This window comes from Rutidosis leptorrhynchoides, chromosome 1, assembly GCF_046630445.1.
Source record: "Rutidosis leptorrhynchoides isolate AG116_Rl617_1_P2 chromosome 1, CSIRO_AGI_Rlap_v1, whole genome shotgun sequence".
Classification (NCBI taxonomy): domain Eukaryota; kingdom Viridiplantae; phylum Streptophyta; class Magnoliopsida; order Asterales; family Asteraceae; genus Rutidosis; species Rutidosis leptorrhynchoides.
Window position 1 is genome coordinate 668,384,029 of NC_092333.1, and position 11,250 is coordinate 668,395,278.

An 11,250-nucleotide genomic window follows, 5' to 3' on the forward strand; every position below is an offset into this window, starting at 1 on the left:
TAAACTATTTATAACCGAATCTCCACCATCAAACCAAGCAAACCGAATAACAAACTTAGTCAAATAAGGAAACAATCCACAAAACCACGCCGCTAGAACCGATCCTAAGAAACAAACAAAACATACTAGTTACCAAAGAACACAACAAATTAAAAAAATATAAAAACATAAATGACGACAAACTATGGAGCAATCTTTTTTAAATTACCGTTGACCGTACTGTCTCATCGAATCCTCTTATCCTGCGGTTCTCGAACTTAAAGAAAGGACGTTGACCATCTAGGCATAGCTTGGATGGCCAACAGGGCCCCAATGAAGCGAGAGGTCACGTGTCCGAATCCAGCCACTAGCAAAAATGGACATACTTAATAGTGACACTTGACTAGAGGGTGCTTTTTCTGGCATCATGGTGACACATGGGTTCCCGATGTCCTGAGGTTTATCCGCTGCGGGAGGCCAATGTGCCCTTTCGTAGTAGGGGTTCCTTGGTTATCAAAATAAAAATAAAAATAAATAAATAAATAAATAAATAAAAGAGGACGTTGGATGATCCGTCACCAATTAAATTAGCCGTTGAGGGAGTACTCACCCCACAATCTTCAACGACATTCCATCAACATGCCCGTCTTAGTCTTCTTATGTATCCAGGTTTCAATTCAGTAGCATCCTTCTCCCTTTCATAAAACAGTACCAGTACACAAAAACCTTTAGATGAATTTTTTGCTTTACATGTTTAGCTTACTTTTGCATTTATTAAAAAAGCTAAAAAAAAAATGCACTTGATAAAACAAATCAAATACACGAAAGGCCACCAACTAGTGGGAACACAAAGCCTGATTATTACTTTTCCGCAACTCTTCAAATATGTCACCATCTTATGACAACTGTTCAACATATCATAACCGTACAGATTTCGTTCGACATATTTAATCAATTATTCTCACCACGAAAATATGTTTGTTTATAATACTAAATTACATTCAACGATCTTGATTTCAGTTTTTGCATTGAAATTTCTTAATAAGCCTAAACAAAAGGACAAGTCTTGTATTTGTTAATAAAATTCAAATATAAAAAACTCCCTAGTATTCTTTAACAAATTGCAACCGCAATGCATTCAAAGTTACTGCATAAGACCATTTGTATAGAGAGGAGCGTAGTTTGTGGTGTGAGTTTTTTTTGCACTTTTTAGATGACTAAGCAGTGTGAGTTTTTAGTGTGGAGTAATGGCGGTGTGAATTTTTGGTGTGGGTTAATAGTGAAATGCTGATATGATATATTATTTTTATTTTTTGTTTTACAAGTTATAAATATATAAATGATAATCAATTACAAATCACTTATAAAATAGTAAAAAAAACATAATTAAAATAAAAATAAATTACCCTATCTTCTATTACCAAGAGTGAATCCTCCCCTCCCATTGGTTCATTTGATATTGTTAATACTATCCATAAGCAAGTGAAAAAAGTCAAATGGTCAACTACTTAACCTCCAATGCTATTATTTATTATTTATTATACCTTCTCCCATTGGTTCATTTGATATTGTTAATACTATCCATAAGCAAGTGAAAAAAGTCAAATGGTCAACTACTTAACCTCCAATGCTATTATTTATTATTTATTATACCTATTATTAATAATAAATTGGGCTTTTATAATGGATAAAAAGTGAGGAAGCAAGTTTTCACAATTAAAACTACCCATTTAAATTGGGCTTTTATATTGGATACAAAGGGCAAATGATACAATTAAAAAATCAGGAATTGGAAGCGTCCGACAATGAACAAACAAGCCATATCCATCATACCTAGAGCAAGAGGAAATCAGGGAAAACGGACATACAAGGATGTACTGTAATCTTGACTTCGCTCATACCAGCCCATCTCCTTATCTTCTCACTATTCTTTTCCTTTTTTTTAACCCAAAAAAGCTCTGCTTATATTTTGCTCCGGTGATTTGTTCTTCGCAGGTAAAAAGTTCATTTTAGGCTTAATTTTTCAATCGTCATTTGCCCTAATTTTCTTCTTCAGGTTCGTTTTCTTTCTGGGACCTTCATCTTCAGGTGTTAAACCCTAGCATCATTTATTTTCTTTTCATATTGTGTTAAAGTTTATTTTTCTTTTATGTTGAATAACTTGAATTGCATATAATCTTCTTATGTTTTTGGCTTTCGATTTTAAATTTGGGATTTTAATTGTACTGATTGTTGTAGTGTTAGAGAAAATATCGATATTAGACTAATCACTCTCAATTCTTCAGGTTTCCTCCATGGCTCCATATCTCTTTATTTCTTCATGTTTAAGGTTTGATTATGAAATTTATTCATATTTCGTTTTATAGACTTTGATTTTTATATTAACACTTATGAATATCCCAATTTTTATGATGAATAATTAACTTTTGAAGTTCTATTTTTTTGTGGAGTGATATTGAAAGATACGATGAAGTTATTATATATATGAATTTGGATATTTGCTAGGTTAAGGTGATTTGTGGATACTTGGTGATCGATGTAATTTAAGAAGAAGAAAAATGCAAAGGTAGAATTTTTTTTTTTTATTTTCGTTGTTTTTTGTATTTAGGCATCAATTACAAATTGCATAATCCTTTTGAAGATGTCTGATTATTGCACATTTGCAGGTTTGGATTTTTACTCCCATATGTGCTTAACAGTATTCTAAAAAGTAACTAAGTTTCTCAAGTTGTTTAGTAAATGGATGATTAGTTAAATTAAAGCTGGTATTCTTAATGAGTTACTTAGAAGGCTACTACTATTATGTAGAATTAGAGTGATGGGACCACTTGAAAAACACAAATAAATGGCTATAGGCCTGATTATTCTACAAGCATGTCATGATAAATAAGGAGGTATATGTTTAGACCCTTAACAAAGGTTGTGTCAACTTCTTTGCAGTTCAAGTGAAATCTAATTAAGTATCTAATAATTTTTCGGTATTTATTTGTATCTCTCATCTTGATCGGTAAATGAGTTTGAATACCATAAATGAAGTTTGATGTCATTTGATGTGCATATGAATTGTTGAATGATCCGGAGTTATAATCTCTTGGCATGGTGCGTCAACAACATTTTGAATTTATCCCAATATTTTCATCTTCCCCTCTTTAATCCTTTTATACTACCAAATACTGATACCACTTTCAGTTCACATCTTCTATTTCGTCATGTCTATATAAAAAATACAACTTATGTTCAGTTATGTTATATGCAGATATCATGATGTGTGATATAATAATTGCTGCCCATTCAGTCTATTCATTCTTGCATGATTCATATTTGCAAACACAAGAGTTTCTTTTCAAGTACCCCACTTTTTGTGAAAACTAATGCTTTGCAATCACAAGATTTTATTTTTTGGTTATATTAAAATATTGCCTTTTTGGGGGTTGCATTTGAAAAAATTTGTGATTATGCCTTTGAGATTTGTTTATGATACAGGTTGAAATTGATCTTAGTTTATTTTACTTTACCTAAAGTAACTGCTTATGCATATACATATTGATATTGATTTTGAGAAGTGGATAATTGCATTTTGAGAAGTGGATAATTGCAGGATTTGGTGAGGTAGTAGTGTTGTGGGTTGTCTTAAGAGCCTAAAAGAGTTTTCTTACATGGAAATCATGCTTTTTCAAGGCCTGGTACATACAAACCATCAAGTAACATTTGATGATGCTTATATCAATACTAATCCTCTTAATTCTCGATTTAAAGATTAGTAAAATTTAGTTTAAAAAAGTTTGGTAATTCAAATAACTATTTGATACAGAGTTTGGGATTATATTATATTGATGCTTTGAAAGTTGCATCACATATTTTTTTTTTGGAGGTTGAGTCCATTTTTTGCATTGAGCTTGCTGGTGATTTTGTATATAGTTCAGAAAAGAATGATTAATGTTGAGTGTTAAGGTTTCATCTCTCACCTTTGGATCACTAATTGCAGACTTGCAAATATTACGGTGTTCGACGAATGGAGGAAAAGGCCATATGGTTCATAGTATAGCAAAGTTAAGTAGTCTATTTAATGTATATAATGGTGTATTGGGGTGTTGGTTTTGGTTGGCTTTTTAGGACTAAGGTTTCATGTATAATAACAAAATATTGTCCACTTCTGGTGGTTATGGCTGTTGTACAATTGAGGAAATTTGCCACTTTTAACATAACATAGCGTTTCAAACAGATAAGAAGTTTGTGTTACATAATTGATGATTTTTTACCCAGGTTTATATTTCACTCCGTTGTATTTGATATATTTGATAATGAGTTTGCATATTTGGAGGGGATCTAGCTATTCCAGCCTACTATTCTGCACTTCTTAACTTGTAATCGTAAACACCTTAACAATGTAAATTATCGTAGCTTGCTTAGTATTTCCTTATCTTACGTACAACATGCTTTTTCAATTCCTATCCTTTTACTATAGTAATGTTGTTAATATGTTTCATTATAAGTTTGCTTTAGGCATTTTTCTTTAACTTCTACATTTTTGATTTACATTACGATAACCTTTTAACATTTTATATTTTCGCAACAAAAAAACTTTGTAATGAATATCGCATACAATTTTAAGCAGCGAAGCGCGCATGCCTACGCTCTTGTTTAAAACAATATCCATCAATTCCTTTATTTATACTCCGTATTTATTCATTCACCAAACCCAATTTGAACGACGCAATTAATGGATCTTCACGAACTAGAAACCCAATTCGAACAATTAAACGCAAAATTACAATCGCGATTGACGGATCTTCAAGATGGTTGCCGGATCCTTTAGATGGATTGAAGTTGACAATGGTTGTCGGATCTTCAAGATGTGGTTGACGGAACTACAGTACACACGGCGGTTGACGGATCTTCCGGTGAAGGTCATCAACGAAGCTGCAAATGGTTCCCTTTCATTATATAACATCGAAACCAGCGACGATGTTGGTGGCTAACCCCGTAAGTGTTGTCGAATCAATTTCTTATTTCATGATTTTTTTTCTATCCTTTTCTTTTGTGGCAATGGTCTGGATTTTCTGAAAGTGATGATATCGTCGGGATTTATTTCTTTATTTATGAAGTGAATGAAACGAATAGGTTACGGTAGATGGATTTGTGGTGGCTTGGAGTGACAATGGCAATGAAGGTATTTGATGGGGGTGTTTTGTCTTCACGAATTGCCGAGGTTTCTAACTTAGTAGTTCTCGTCAAAAGGTGTGATTTAGAAATGTAGATCAAGAGCAAGTTCTGATTCAGAGATGCTAACATCGGCGCACTCAACGAAAATATAGTGAAACACTAATAATGAGTGCTTGTTAGGCCTTATTTGGGGTGCCTCACATCAATTATAATGGGTCAAATTGCGCCTTTCGTTATGTAATGCTTTTTTGTAAAATTTGGTTTGGTTTTTCGCAAAAAGTTTTGACCTTGTTTTACCCTTTGTCTATGTTGTAACAAAAACTTTTTGATCATTTATAGAATTTTGTAATCCTAGGTGTTTTATAGCTCAAAAGTTTTAAATTTTGTGAAAAATTTAGTTTTATAAACACTTGAGGATTTTACGAGAATTATTATGTGCAATATTTGCTATCTCACACTTTAAAATAACATTGTCATCAATGTTAAAGATACGACGTATCCTACACTTAGGTTTTGAAAAAGACATTTTATTATTAAAAGTTTATGTTGATGGGGTTGCTAATCTCACACTTAGTGTTTAAAGTGGTATAGTATATTGCGTATATCTTATTGAAATAGCGGTGAAGACGTAGTACTCCCCTATGGTTGCAAGGCGTGTATGGATGGTTCGCCGATTATGGTTTCTTCTAATCGCGTGCTGGCGCCATTCTCGTTTAGTGCGTACTTGCCCCAAGTCGTGATCCCATCTTGTATGGTCTCGATCGTCGTTTGTTTGTGACGTTTATTCATGCATTTTATTCTACCAATTATCATTCAAACTAAAACATAAAAGTAGTTATGCCCAAGATTGGGCGTACATACATAATGTAATAAGGTAATAATGTGTCATAGGATCATAAGCAATCATAAAATAGAGCAAAGAGATACGGAAAGTCATGGATGATCTGGATAGTAGAGGAGAGAATATGATACGCTCGTGCGGGGCCGTGTTGGGTTCTTAAAGCTGATTACCCCTTATCGGTCATCTCCTTGTCGGTGGTGCACTGTCGTGCTAAATCAGAAGTGTTCATGCCCGAAGATATCCTGAACTGAACCTCGTCTGAACGTGCAATCAGCCCTATGAGCGATGAAGTACTGGTGTGAATCATAGGCCCCGTACGCCATCCCTGTCCTTGTTCTGGATCTCTACCCCAATTCGTGTACATACCCATTCCTCCCATACCCTGTGTAACATCCTCAGCCATATACTATCTCGTTGACTCATCCCATACATTGGTCTGAGCATCGGTGTATGTGTCTATGTGGGTGCTGACGCAGGTTTAGACAAAAATGATGTTGACCAAATCTTCGGCCCCTGTGCTCTGTTCCCTTGGAGGAGATGGAATGACTGTGCGCTGGGTGTAATGATGCTGAGGAGGAGACGTAGGTCGTGGATACTGATGGCTAGGCCCTGTACCTCGAGGGTCTCTCTGGGCGAACATCAACGGATACTTGTGAGGATATGGTGGGATGTTAAGTTGTCTGCCTGTTTTTGCGTGAAATGATACAGATTCTGAAAGATAGCAGCCTCAGAGAACCACCTCTCCTGCACGGGAAAATCTCCCATATGGTAATGATACGGCTCAAAGCGCGGCCGATCCTCCTGACCTACCGATGAGTGTCGGCGGGTGTCAGTGGGCCTACCCTGCATTGTGGGATCATCCTCATCCCGCGGCTCCTGCGAACCTCGCAGCCTCCTACCATCCTTCGTCCTTGAGTCAGGTCTAAATCCTCTAATTCTCACCCCAGGCACTGTTCGATCTACCGAGTCTGGGATTGCTGTCTGCAACTATCAAATGCTCATCCTCTATCCGAATGTACTGCCAGGTGTGCAGTAATATGTACCCGATCTCTTATGTAACAACCCTGCTTTTTCCGTTACTTCCATTAGTTTATTTAACGGCGGTTATTTAACTTTTATGTGTTTATGTGTAATAAATGCATGCTTGATCTTTGGAGGGTTACAATAATTAATATGGGTTTATATTAATTCAAATAAATATTTCGGGTAATGAAATACGATAAAAACGATACGATTTTGATAACGACTTTTCGAGCAACGAAACGCTCGGGTTTATTTTAATAATTATTTTAATGGTTATTAACTTTTTAAAAATATTTAATTTATTGGGTTTTTAATAAATTAACGTTTGGTTGCACTTTAACGATCGGTGTAGCGTTCCGGGCCTTCGGTACGACTAAACGACACTTGAAACGGACCACGAGTACAAGGAATTGGACAACACGAGCCCGGGAGTACCCCATGGGGCCCATTCAGCAGAAACCCCCTCCCCACCCCTTTTATGCTTAATTTTGATTACTTGGAGGACTTATGTGCAATTTAGGAGAACTAGGGTTAGTATAAATAGAAGTATTAATAAAAATTAGGGAAACCCTCACACAGAAAACTGAGCAGTCGATTCCCTCTCCTCTCCCTCTTGTCTTTAAACACACATCCACACACATCATCATCAAAAAATGATTTTTAGATTAAACGTTCTACACAAACGTTGTGATTCTCGATCTCCTCTACGCGTTGATATAATTCTTTTCTTGATCTAAGGTATAGTTAGCTAAACCCTAATCCTAAAAATCTGATTTTTATTAGAGTTTCATAGTTATGTTATCAATTGCTCGAGTCTATACGCGTACGTGTTAACTGTAATCGTTATATTGATTGTTTGATGCGCTAGGGTTTAAAAACGAATTTGTTTTTGCATGATCAGAAAATTAAGTTTTTCAAATGTTAATTATTATGTTATATTCAGATTCCTTGTGAAAAACTATTGAGTTTAGGCTTTGGATTCGCTTGATTTCGTTTCCGGATGATCAAGTTATGCTTAATTGAAATTAACGTTGTGTTTTTGTGATTGATCAGAAATATGGAATTGATAGACCAGGAATTGGCATGTGAGACTTACACCACTGGAAATATAATTTAAAAACACTCAATTTAGACTAGGATATCATGTCGTTTGCTTATGTATAACCCGAGATATGCTAGAATTAGTGTAAAAGTAGTTTTATACAGCACTTGCATGAAAATAACCTTGTATGATAAAATTTATTAACTTCTGTGTTTAAAGCTTTGCATATTTGAAATGCACACAAAAAGTACTTCACTTTTCATGTAGATATCATAGGCTAATTGTATCTAGATCTTCGGATAATCGCGTGCGAATATGACTAGCTAAACTAGAATCGAATCTGTAAATTGTTCACTATTTTGTACTATGTGAATTGTGTTTATTGAATGAGCATGTATGCTTCTGGAAAATGAAACTTAACATGATATGTGATAGTACAATACTTTATGTGAATTCTGATTTGAGCTAAAAACTGAATATTCAACTTGCACGAATAAACTGTACAAATTGGCTAAACAAAAGTTGCTAGATTTTTGATATGTGTTACTTTGACTTGTCCTTGAACTATATCCACTGGTCTTGTATTAATTTCATGTCCCTAACTCCGGTTATAGCCAAAACAAAATTAGTGCGCGGTCAGAAACTGACTGGGCAAACCCCAAATGTACCCCTTCTGATTCCTGACTTTTAATTATCGTATGAGTCCCTGGCCGGACTTTTTAGAATCGATTTTAAGTATATTTATGATCTGAAGTTTACCATGTTTACGTGAATTTTGTACTATGAGATATTGTGCTAAGTATGCTACGTGTTCATGAACTTTGTGCACAACGATAAACTGAAATTGTGAAAATGATTATTCATGACCTGAAACGTATTGTTTGACTTAGGTTTGACATGTTGACCAACATTTGACATGAACCTACTGATGTTGACTTTAGTTGACTACTTTGACCAAGTTTGACTTTCGATTTGACTTCGGTTGACTTTGTTTGACTTCATGAACTAGTTGATTGTATGCTGACTTTTACTTTGAAACGCGTCGAGTCGAGCAATAAGACAACTTACACTATGAAACCACCCTTATTTAAGATACATATATTGACCAACCTAAATACGTATACTTAGGTTGCATTATTCAGCTGTAAACCGTACAAGTTTTTGTCAGTCATCCAAGCTTATTCAAAGGTGAGTCTACAGTCTCGCTTTTTACATGTTTTCAGGGATGAGAATACACGCTATTATACTTACATTATCAAATGCTTTTGTATTGACACGAGTACTATATATGTGTACTGAGTTTGTTCACAAAGCCTCTAGCTTGAATACTTTTAATACCATCGGTGTAAGCACGATTTAGATGGACGGATCCATTAGGTTGACAACCTCACCCGCTATAAAAACTGTGGTGCATTTATTTTAAACATTAGATACGCTCGAACAAGTGTATAATATTTTAGGAGGTAAAGGCGGGTATAGTGGCTTCTATACTCGGGTCATTGCTAGTATTCAGGTGCTCAGATTATGCAAACGTTAAAATCTCGTGGTCAAGGAAACTAAACTATTTTTCTGATAACTGTTTTTCAGATACTGCTACATTACTTTAAACCTGTAGATTCACCAACATTATTGTTGACCTGTTTTTGCGTGTTTTTATTCTCAGGTCCTTAAGAGGTAGGCTTCCGCTGTGTTTGCTGCATGTCTGGCCGTGGAGTCAGCATTTGATTTAATGAACATTATTTACTTTCGCATTTAAAACTTTTATAACTATTTAAATACTGTTGGCTTGTGGTTACGATCACAACAGTGTTTCTATTTTGGGATTATTGACTTATGTTTTGAAAGTCAACTTTTAATAAAATTAAATGCGATTGCTTTAAACGTCTCATATAGAGGGCGTAACTGTTAACTGTGGGACCTGGATTAACGCGCCGTCAGATGGAAATTTAGTGGGGTGTTATAGTTGGTATCAGAGCTAACGGTTCGTAGAGAAACTAGGACTTGCATTAGAGTGTCTGATATGGTCATTAGGACACCTTGATTAGTCTAGACTACGACCGGGACTTAGTCATTACATGAGTACTTTGTGACTAACGTTATTTACTTGGCTAATATGTTCATTTATGTTCTTGCATTGTGAGCTAGATGTCACAGGATTCAGGAAACAGTAGCAACGACTCGAGTGTAGCTGAGGTGAATGCACATGCTCCTGCCCCAGCACCAGCACCTGCTCCGCATCAGATACCCAATCATCCCGTGAACCTTTATGCATTGGATTTGATTCACACTAACCGCAATAGGGGTGTAGTTGATCGTGTTAACGCTTTGAGCGATATTGCTGGGACATACCCGCACCCCGATGATCTTGATAGGCTGGACGAAAGGGTCACAGGTATAAATACTTATACGTATGAGGCCGAAGCGAGGTTCGTTGAGATGACGAGATTGATAGCAGCCTTGACTGCCAGGGTTGCTGCGTTGGAGGCGGAACGTGATAGGTCGAGGAATGATGGACCTGCCTCCCGTACTCGACAGAAGAGGAAGTGAAGGGTCATTGACCATGAACTTCTTTTCCACCCACCATTCTTTCTTTAATTGGTTATATAAGACTTACCGGGTATTATAAACTGGGCTACTAGTACATTATGTTTATTGTTTGGGTTACTACTTTTGGAATTTGGTTTATCACTTATGGATTTCATTTATAATAATGGTGGTGTATGCTATTAATAACTATTATCTTTAATTGCCTGCGGTATTATTCTATATTTAGTAACTTTGTATGATCATAATACTTGTGTTATGTCATACTACTATTATTGCCATTATTGTTACTACTTAGTGCTACTACCACTACTATCACTAGTGTCACTACTAACACTACTATCACTACTAATACTACTTACGCTACTTCTCACTACTAGCGAATTTTTTTCGTACTATTATTGTAATAGACTGAAACCTGGGCTAGTTGTAAGTGGACTATTTTTGCCCTTAGGGTTTGTGCTTAGTCTTAAGTGCTTTTTTATTTTAATTATTTTATTAGTGTTTTATTACAATTGTTTTGTGACCAGTTTGTGACAAGGGTCCCAGAACAGGTTTGTTTATTTTAATTGGACCTCGTTTGGGTTACCTAATCTTGTGCGAAAGATATCAGATAACTGGTAAATACCCGTGTGTTGTACAGTGTGGGAATTAAACC

At 35.5% G+C, this 11,250-nt stretch overlaps 1 long non-coding RNA gene across 1 annotated transcript; it reads left to right on the forward strand.

Annotated features, from left to right (window-relative positions):
* The first annotated feature begins 1,799 nt into the window (after positions 1 to 1,799).
* On the forward strand, positions 1,800 to 4,235 carry LOC139885909 (uncharacterized). The gene is made up of 4 exons (XR_011772154.1): positions 1,800 to 2,035; positions 2,265 to 2,308; positions 2,485 to 2,545; positions 2,646 to 4,235. It is a non-coding gene; the product is annotated as an uncharacterized lncRNA (long non-coding RNA).
* The last annotated feature ends 7,015 nt before the right edge of the window (positions 4,236 to 11,250 follow it).